This window comes from Nomascus leucogenys, chromosome 17 (assembly GCF_006542625.1).
Source record: "Nomascus leucogenys isolate Asia chromosome 17, Asia_NLE_v1, whole genome shotgun sequence".
Lineage (NCBI taxonomy): Eukaryota > Metazoa > Chordata > Mammalia > Primates > Hylobatidae > Nomascus > Nomascus leucogenys.
In genome coordinates this window covers 51496882-51507142 of record NC_044397.1, presented here as the reverse complement: position 1 = coordinate 51507142, position 10261 = coordinate 51496882, and positions in this window count along the sequence as shown.

Sequence of the window (10261 nt, the reverse complement as noted above, 5' to 3'; positions counted from 1 at the left end):
GGACAATTGATGCTTCTCGCTGTCATTTGCCTCTAGAGGCTCTCCACAGAGCTTGGTTTGAGGTCTCTGATTGGAATACTTCTCCAGTCTTAATAACTTCTGCATTTCTTTAGTGGAAAAACTGGAACACAAAATTGAACACCCTGTAATTTAACAACAGTGTTAGCAATAAGTAAAACTGTACACATTTCCTTCTATCTAAATTCTAGTTTTTGATGGTGGTGTTTCCAGAGCAACAGATCCCCCGGTAAAGTTGTGTAAGGGACAATCAGGAAGTTGTAAAAGGAGGCAGCCTTGACACAGCACTCATAGTCCTGAGTATATTTCATTGCCCTCCACAATATCTAAGAATGTCAGATGAGTCCCTTAGAATCTTCTGCTAGCCCAGATGACTAAGGCATCTGCATGCACTTTCCTGTGATAATTTGAAAAGGCCGGAACTTATGTGGAGACAGTGGGGAGGATCTCAGAGTCACAGAGGGACAGGCAGCACTGGTGGCCACAGTCAATCCAATTTTTTAAATAGGTTAGTCAGCTTAGTCTTGAGGATGCTGTTGGCTTTCTCTATGGTGCTTGGGAACTGAGGTTGGGAGTGGAGTGTTTGTCTAATGTTTATTGTCATTTGAATTTCCTGTATAATTCTGTCAAAAGCATGTGATTCTTTGCCACTAGAGATGCTATAGGGGACACCCCAAGTGGGTAAAATTCATTCTAGGAATGCTGAGGCAACTGACCTTCCTGAGGGATTTCATCAGGAAGAGTCCGGGTTGGCGGAAGGAAGTGAAAGTTGCTTGCCATCCTTGCCCTAACTTCACAGTTTTTTTCCAGGGTTATGCTTCTGGCAGATGAGGCAAGTGGCAATCGCTTGGTCCAAACACAAATGAAAAGATCCAAACTATTGTTTGTCCAAAATATCTCATATTTTGTCCATTCCATGCTGAGTCATGTCGTGTGGCCACACAGTGGCTCAGGCAGTAGACTTCAGAACAGCCAAACGGTGGCCTTGTTTTGTCCTAAGCTTATCTTAAAGCATTTGTCTGAGCCAAGCAGCCAAGGAGGGGATGAATACTTCTACCAGGGGCTTAGGGCCTTGAAGTGGGACCCAGACTCATCGTTCCAAAGTTTGGAAAGGGTCTGGCTGCCTTGAGTGGTTGGGAAAAGGGCTGTTAATTTAACACACATAAGCGGCCAATTTATTTCTCCAGGCATCAGTCAAACTTTTCCTACTGTGTCCCTCAGTTTTAACACTAGCCATCTACCAGGGTGCTAACAATGTTTCTGGAGGTTCTGCTGTTAGATGTCTGCTTTTGCCTGGTGCACAGGCTGCTGTCATGTATCCTCTTTTACAACACACCCACATCATGTACTACCTCAAAGGTACAGTGGCTATGACAGTACTATAAAACCTAACCTTTATTTCCTCTGCTTTTTTGCAAGCCTGAATGAGAGCAATAACTTGGCCACCCTGGCTGATTTAACATTTGTCAGGGCTTGATATTCAAGAGGTTTGTGTTGATAAGTGATGACATATCCATTCCAGAAGGTTCCATTCTCCCTCTAAAGAGGGAGCCATAGACACAAAGATTGAGGTCAATTTGGCGGAGGGGCTCTCCGACAAATCTAGCCCAGGACAAGATCTAGTGTTAATGACACGTTCATGCGGGCATCCCATCAATAGGCAAAGAAAGCAAGGTTGGCAAGGTTAGGGTTTTGATGATGATATATGGTGATTTGAGAGGGAGTGTAGTAAGCTTTCATGAGGTAAGTCAAGATGCAGAAAAGTGCTATGTGTTTTCATTAAGCAAGAAGGGCCTGCATAGCAAGGGGAACATGTGTGTCATGTGGTTGACCTAATACCACATCAGTGGTATTTTGGACATGCTTTGCAGTTCTAGCCATGGCTCAAAGGCAACAGTCATGGCTCAAAGGCCTTAGCTAAAGGGTCAAGCTACTGGGTCAAGGCCAAAATATAATATTACACAGGTCTCTGGTATCCATTATGTTTCTAGAATAATATCCCAGGGCATGACCTCCACATTCATCCATGAACAAGGGAAAAGTCAGGAAGTAACTGGGAAGTCCAAGCATGGGGGAGGGGTGTGAAAGTAGAGAGCCCTTAAAATTATCAAAAGCATTTTTGGATAGCAAGTCTCAGACTACTTCGTTTGGAGATGACTCCTTAATCAAGGCACAGAGCACTGGAGCAATCATGGACAAATTAGATACCATATAATACAACATCTCACAAGGCCCAAAAGCTTCTCAGCATTACTTTGTTTCAAAAAAAGGAAAGTATTAAATAGTAGAGGTTTGGTCTGTAGAGAGAGTTTTACCATGGCCCAGATACCACAGACATAGTGAGCGCCACTGAATTTTGTCTCTAGCCACCCTGTGATCCTCTCTTGCTCATGCCTTAAGAAGGTGCTCAGTGACCTAACTCTCAGTACCTAGAAGGAGGTCATCCACATACTGGAGTAAAGTGGCATCACTTGGGAAGACAAAAATTGACACCTAGAGTGTTCAAGAGGTAGGTAGAGGCCTCTGTAAATCCTTGGGTCATACTAGCCTGCATACATTGTTGGATATTTCCGGTGAAGGCAACCAAGTATTGGAATTCCTTATGAAGGGGTATACTAAAAAAGGCCGAACCAAAATTGATGACAGTGACATACTGAGTGTTGTAAGTGATACCAGACAGTACAGTGGCAGAAGTCGGCACTCAGGGAAACCCAGGTTTGACCATTTTATTGATAGATCTTAGATCTTAGACTCAATGATACCCTTCCCATTTGGGATTTTAATGACTAAGATGGGAATATTCATAAACTGCAAGTGGAGACTAGAAGGTTTTTTTTTTCTTTTTTTTTGTTTTTGGTTTTTGAGACAGAGTCTCTCTCTGTTGCCCAGGCTGGAGTGCAGTGGCATGATCTCAGCTCACAACAACCTCCACCTCCCAGGTTCAAGCTGTTCTTCTGCCTCAGCCTCCTGCGTAGCTGGGATTACAAGCATGTGCCACCATGCCCAGCTAATTTTTTGTATTTTTAGTAGAGAAGGGGTTTCACTATGTTGGTCAGGCTGGTCTCGAACTCTTGACTTCAGGTGATCCAACTGCCTCAGCCTCCCAAAGTGCTAGGATTACAGGCGTGAGCCACCACACCCTGCCTGAGACTAAAAGTTTTTGTCAAATAAACCTGGGACTATTGAGTACAGCCCTCATGTCCTTCTGATTTTAAATGATATTAGAGAATCCTGAGGACAAGTATGGAAGGACCTATTTCTACTTTAAGGGATTGTACATTCCATACAAATCCAGTATCAGTGAAGTTTGTTTGTTTGTTTGTTTGTTGTCCATAGAGAAGAGAAAAATCTGTTTAGTAGTTGATATAAATTTTTAGGTAAATTAGTTTGAAGGTGAGAATGGACTCAGAAAAGTCAGACAAAGCCACTGGGGAAGGGAGACTTAAGGAGTCCCCTGGGGCACAGTGAATTTGAAACCCCGGTGGAGAGACGATCTCTTCCTAACAGGCTTCCTGGGGGCAGAGCTGAGCAGAGAGTTGTGTTTAGCTTTCAGGAGTCCCACAAGAATATTAAGAGATTGAGGCAGAGGCAAACAATGAGGCAAATTATAAAAACCCACCACTGGTAATTTACGGTGGCCCTAAGGAAGGGAAGAGGAAACAAGGTTATTCCCATTACAGGTAAGTGGCAGTTGAGGGCATTGGACATTTTCTTTCTTGGAGGGGTGTCAATCATTTCCTAGGGAGGCAGGGACTCAGGCTTCTTCCCTCCTCTTGGTGTCCTGGCAACCTCGGTCCCAGTGTCCCCTTTTATGATAGTGCCAGCAAGTGTCCCAGTCAGTGGCAGCCCACAGTTTCAGAGCTTGCTATTGATTACGTTTTCCAGGTTTTTCTATTTCAATTGAAATGCCATAAACTCATGATGTTTATTTTCCTTTTTATTAAAAAAAAAATACTGTTTTCATAACACTGGGCTAATGTCTGCAGTTTGGATATGTTTGCGTTTACCAATTAATTTTGTTATTCTGTGATGTGTCATGCAGCTCTGGTCTCAGACCATTTTCAGTTTGTGGCCAGAGCAGAAGCTGCTTGGGAAGTCAGTTCCAGCCCCAAATGTTCTTCCATGTTGTTTGTAATCGATGGTGGTGGTTAACCACAGTTTCAGCCCTTTTGGGTTTACAATTTTGCATGCATGACCAATCAGTTTTAGTGAGATAGTCCTGAGGGGTAGTACCTAGTACTTTTTCCTCTTACTTCCCTCAGTTTCTGATGGGAATCAGGGGAAGTCTGAGATTTTTAATGGTTCTCAAGGTTGATAAAACATTTGGCTTTTTCAAACCAATGGGAGGCATCTCCAGGCCCCTTGAATAAGGATGAGTTGATATGAGTCAGAGAGTTCCAGAGAGTATTTTCTCAGAAAAATTTTTAATTGTTCAGTAAATCTTTCCCTTACCTCCTGGGGGTCAGGAGAGTCTTTGGTGATAACAAATAATTAAGTATCATCTCTTCGGTGGGCCTCACTTGGAAACAAGTACAGGCTGCATCTCTGGCTTCACCTACAGGAGAGAGGGCCCAGTGAGCCTGTCAGCTCTAGGGAGCTGAAGGACTAGGGGTGAGACGTGCAGGGGACATTTTGAGAAAGAAAGATACAGAGGAGGACTGCGAGGGGACTCCGGGAATATCATAGGAGGGGTATAAAGGGCTTACTGGGTCAGAAAATATTTTCTGAATACCTTGTTTAAGAATTTCTTCTTGTTTAAGAGTTTTGAGTACAGTTTGAATTAGTCATTTTTCAGCTTCTTCATACTAAGCAGAATAAGTGAATTGTGCATCCAAGATTTTTGTTTCTTGTTGGTCTAAGTGTTTTCTAGGTGAACCAATATCAAGACAGACAAGGATCCCCAGAAGGGCCACTGTGGGTCAAGAGGGTTTTTAGTAAAGGTTTTCCAGGGTGAAAGAAAGCCAATGGTATTACAGCCACAGTGGCAAAGCATACTGTCTGCAGGAGTTTGAGAAGACGGGGTACTGTGGTTTAAATGTGTCCCCCAAAGTTCATGTGCTAGAAACAATCTCCAATGTAACAATGTTAAGAGGTGGGGCTTAATGAGCTGTGATTAGGCCAGGAGGGCTCTGCTTTCATGATGAGGTGAATGCCGTTATCACAGGAGTGAGCTCCTTTTCAAAGGATGAATTTGTCCCCCTTTTTCTCTCTCTCACCACCTCTTTGTCCTTCCAAGCAGTTGGAGCTGCTGCCCAAGCAGTAGTGAACTGGAGAGAAATAAGCCCTGGGTTTCCAGTGGTGATGCTGGTCTGAAATAAAAGTCCCCAAACACCTATGAAGTCTGACATGTCTGCATAGCCCTAGGAGTCTGGTTCCTTGCCTTCAGTTGCAGAGTGGTGTGTTTGCATCATTGTTGATGTCACTTCCTAAAAAGATCTTCACTTTCTTGCTGCCACATAGCCATATTTGTTGCTCCCCATGTTACAGCCTGACAGAGTAAATGGAGAGGGAGGTGCTGAATTTGTGTATCACTGGCTGTCAGCTCCTCTTGTTGTTAAGCCTCCCACAGGTGTGCTACCGTCGAACTGTAGAGTGTCACACACCTGAGTTTGAAAATAAAAGCATATTCTCCCCTAAAAATGGGAGTGACACAGCAAGAAGTCCCTCTCAAGATGCTGGCCCCTCAACCTTGGACTTCCCAGACTACAGAATCATGAGCCAATAAATTTCTGTTCACTATCAATTCCCCAGTCTGTGGCATTCCATTACAGCAGCACAACTTGGCCGAGGACAAGAGCTTTCAGTAGAGTGAGAACACACAGTTTCTTTAAACTTAGAACAGAGAAACTTGGGACACTATCCCAGCCTCTGCTTCTTACAGAAACTTGCCTCTTACACACAGTGGCACCTATGGCTCTGTCCCAGCCTCTGTTTGCCTGGGACTGTAATCCAGCCTCAAGCTATACTGAGAATCCTAAGACTCAAAGTCTGTAAACAGACATTTATCTATAGCACTGGGTTTTAGAGCCAGACTCTTCACTGCAAACCCAAACAAGCAAGTAGACTGAAGACAAAAAGTCTTGATGCACACGCTGAGAGGTCCAGTGATCCTATCCAAGAGTTTGGTGGTGGTTCTGATCCAGATCCAAGCTTCAGCAGCAAGAAACTGTCAAAAAGAGAACCAACGTCAAATATTAGTTAATGCAGTAAAGACAGATTTTATTCAGAAACTATTGCAACAGGGGAAAAGAAACCTCAGCATAGAGCTGGGATAAATTCCAAATACAGTAAAGGCTGCTAGAGTTTTACAGCCAAGGGGTAGGGAGAAGTCAATGGATGAAACACTCCTAAGAGCAGTCATAAAGGGTTGGGGGGATTCCTGCTAGACCGACCTCACAGGACTCTTGCTGAAGACAGGCCGGGGGTTCAGATGGAAGTGTAGAGGGGACCCTGTCTAAACTGACTTAGCAGGATTCCTGCTAAAACTGGGCAATGCAGGTCTGGCAAGGATGGGAGCCAAGGTTGAGGCCTAGGAGAAAAGAAGCTTAGTGGAGCCTGATGAAAGCTTGGTCAGGGAGGAGTGTCTTAATGCCACATTTTATTAGAAATCAAGCCAAACATTGAAACAAGCAAAATGTGTATGTACATATCTGGTAAAAGATTTGGAAATAAAAACCTAATTTTTCCTTGTTTTAAAATAATACTGTCTATCCAGAAAATATAAAATATACAGGAAAATGTATATTAAGGCAGATTTGCTGGATAAATTAAAATGTGGAAAACCAACAGAATTTTAACAGCAGTAGCTACTTAGGAGAGCGAAACCAGCAATAAAATATCTTACCTTTTATATGAAAAAAACTTTTGATTTAAAAAATAATTTTATTTATAAAAGTGCCATTGAAGTACATCAAAGACAAACTGAATAAAGTAGATAGTCCATTTCATGAATGAGGGAATTCAATTCTGATAAAATTAGTAGTGATAATAATAATAAAGCCAACATTTATTGCACATCTTCCATGGGCCAGGCATCTTTTCCAAGTACTTTACAAAAATCATTTTACTTAATTATTACAATATTATTTTGAATATTATAAATGATTTTGCTCATTTAAAGATGGAGAAGCCAAGGCCAGCAGGGTTTAAACAATTTTTGATGGTCACAGTGAAAGTAAGGAGCAGAGGTGGGGTGTCAGTTTTTTAATTACATAAGCTAAAATTTTAATGAAATTGCAATATAATGTCCCAACAGAACAAAGTATTTATGAAATTTTTATAGAAGGTTTATTTTCAGAATAGCCTGGAAAATTTAATTTATTAACTTATTTAATCCTTGCAGTATGCCCACAAAGAATCTACTGTTACCTCAATTTTATAGATAAGAAAATCGAGGCACAGAAATTTCAAGTCTCAAGCCTGAGGTTACATAACTAGTAGGTTGCAAACACGGATTACCCAGTTCCAGAGTCTATGCTCTTAATAATTACACATTAAATATATCTGTTTGTGTTGCGAACATGAGAAAACGGCAGGATTAATTTTGATGGTAGATGTTTCTGTTATATAACTATAAATATCTCTATATTCTTATTTTAGCAATAAGAAAGCAAAATGTATTCTAAGTAGGCAGAGCTGTAGAGGCAAAAGACAGCAATGTGTTTTCACTATCACTGCCAGGTATGGGGCAAAGTAAGATGTATTTGGAAATGAGACTGGAGAAATAAATAGGATCAGGTCAACATCTGCCAGGCTAATGAATCTGAGGTGCATGGCTCTTTGAAGAATTTGAAGTAAGGGATGATGATTCCTGTTATACATAATTTATCCTGGCTACAATGTACGAGATAAAGAGGTCAAGCAAGAGACAGGCAGAGAAAACAATTAGGAGAATGCAGTAACAGTCCCAATGAGAGATGATGCTTACTTGCGCATAAACAGCGCTGGTGAGGAGGAGGCCTCGGAGGAAAATATCTAAGTACAAATGGCTAGATGTGGTGCTTAACAGGGCACATTTGGCTTTCATGATTAGAGGCAGAGTGGAATCATTTGACATATTGAGATGGCAAAAACAGGACTGAAAAGGAAATTATTGGATATTCTAAGCTCGATTGTAAGAAATCCAAAGGTAACACTTAAGCATTTGAGTCAGAAACTCAGGAAAGATGTAAGAACACAGCTAGGAGCCAGCCACTGCAAAATTAGGAGGAGTGTGGGCTAAAGACAGAAGGTTGGTGAAATAGGCATGTTATTCACAATCAAAGGATTAACTTAGAAAAAAGCAGAACAATGAACTTAAAAGATAAGAAGCATGAGTGAGCTTGGTAATGGTAGTCAAGAGGATAGAGTTTGAATGAGTAGAGACCTACAGTAGAAACAATAGCTTAATCAGACTGAGGTACAGGGAAGTAAGGACAGCAAGAACCATTGTGTTTGGCAGGATGTTATCATCAGAGCCATTGCAGTGCAGCATTAGGTAGGACAGATTAAATGCCATGAGTTATCAGACAAGAAAGGATCCAGGTAGAGGCTGAGAATGCCAGCAACTAGTTGGTTGGAAAAAGTGGAGCTGGGAGAGGCAAAGAGAAACAGTAGCAAGAAAGGAGGGTGAGGTAGATAGAAAGAGGGGATATTGTTACTGTTGTTTTTTTTAATAAGGTCTTTCCAGTATGGGAGAAGAGAGATAAAATAGGGAGAGGATGAAATGAAAATATAACTCATGAAGTGAGGTCTTAGAGGTGGAATTCAAGTGCGTGCTGCATCAGAGTTGGACATAACCATTTAGGAATGAAGTGAATTAGACCAGCACTGCTCAATGGGTGGTCACAGACCTGCAGCAACAGCATTCCCTGCTACACTGAATTAGAATCTCTGAGGCTGGGACCCAGGAATCTGCTTTGTCACAGTAGCCCCAGGTGATTCCTATGCACTTTAAAGTTTCTGCTGTGTCATGCATGATTAGAGACTTCAAAAAGAGCACAGGAAGCTTTCTCCAGGCAAGATTTTAATATCCACTGTTAGTATCCAATCTGAGTAAGAACTAGAGCACAAAGGAAAATAGACAGGTATTTGAATAGATGACCTTTCTGTTGGAGACTTTCACCAAGGGAGACAAATGTGAAATCACCATTTTCATTTCACATGATGTAAACTGCCATCAGCTCTACTGACCATATTTTATAATTCTAATTTGCATATTAAATATTTATGTATATTTAAAGTTTTTTATATATATTTACATATTTGCAAACTGATAAGAGGAAATTAGCTTTCTAAGAAAGCAAACATCTCAAAATATTTATGCAAGCCATATTGTTAAGCAGAATATTAAAATTTAGAAGACTGAAAATATCATAAATGAGAATATACTTATCAAATGTGCTATGTCCATAACATATAAAATACATAGGTAACGAACATATAAAAGAATATGTGTTGACTTGTTTCCCATTGGATTTGATTCAAGAAGGGTCTCACAGGAGGAAGACCGTGTTACTGGCACTTGATTAGCCTTTAGTCTTCCTGCCCTTGCTGCATCATGCCTTTTCTGGAGAGCACCCCCCTCTCCTCAGGTGCCCACCATTCTGGTGTCATCTACTTGTTGAGTTACCCAATACAGTTTATTGAAGAAACAGCCACCTGTGATGGGGAAAGAAGCACACATTTCCAGCAAGATGCTTTTTCTTCTAATATCGAGTACAATTCCTAGGCCAGAAATTTGAGTAAACAAAAAGTTACATCATTTTTTCTTCCAAAGTTTTAGAAACGTCCCAATTTTTCAGTTTATGCCTCAGTTTCTGCCTGATAGCAAATAATTGAATCTAGTGGAAGGGCTTTTAAAGTTTTCTATTTTAATTTCACATTTAGGAATTCTTCATTTTTTTTCCCTCCAAATGACATCTGGATGCTGGGGGTCTTGAGTCTTACTATGGCCTCACGGAATGCATCTGGTGCACGGTCATCTTGTGGTTTCCTCATCCGCAATGTTTAATGGTGCCTTCTGATCCGTACTTGGCGGCACCTCGCCCATCTGCAGTCTCTGAAGAGGCTGGTCCTTCCCCGCGCGAGCGTCTGCTGAGATGGGCTTGTCGTCAGATGAATTTCACCTCACATACTCTTTGCCGTTATCTGTATCCTCTCACCTGAGCGCATTTTGGCGTCAATATTTTCCCTCAAGTAATTGCCACGTCCTTCTCAGCGGCAGGGTTGCCCACCCACATTATCCTAAGGGTCAAGAAAATTT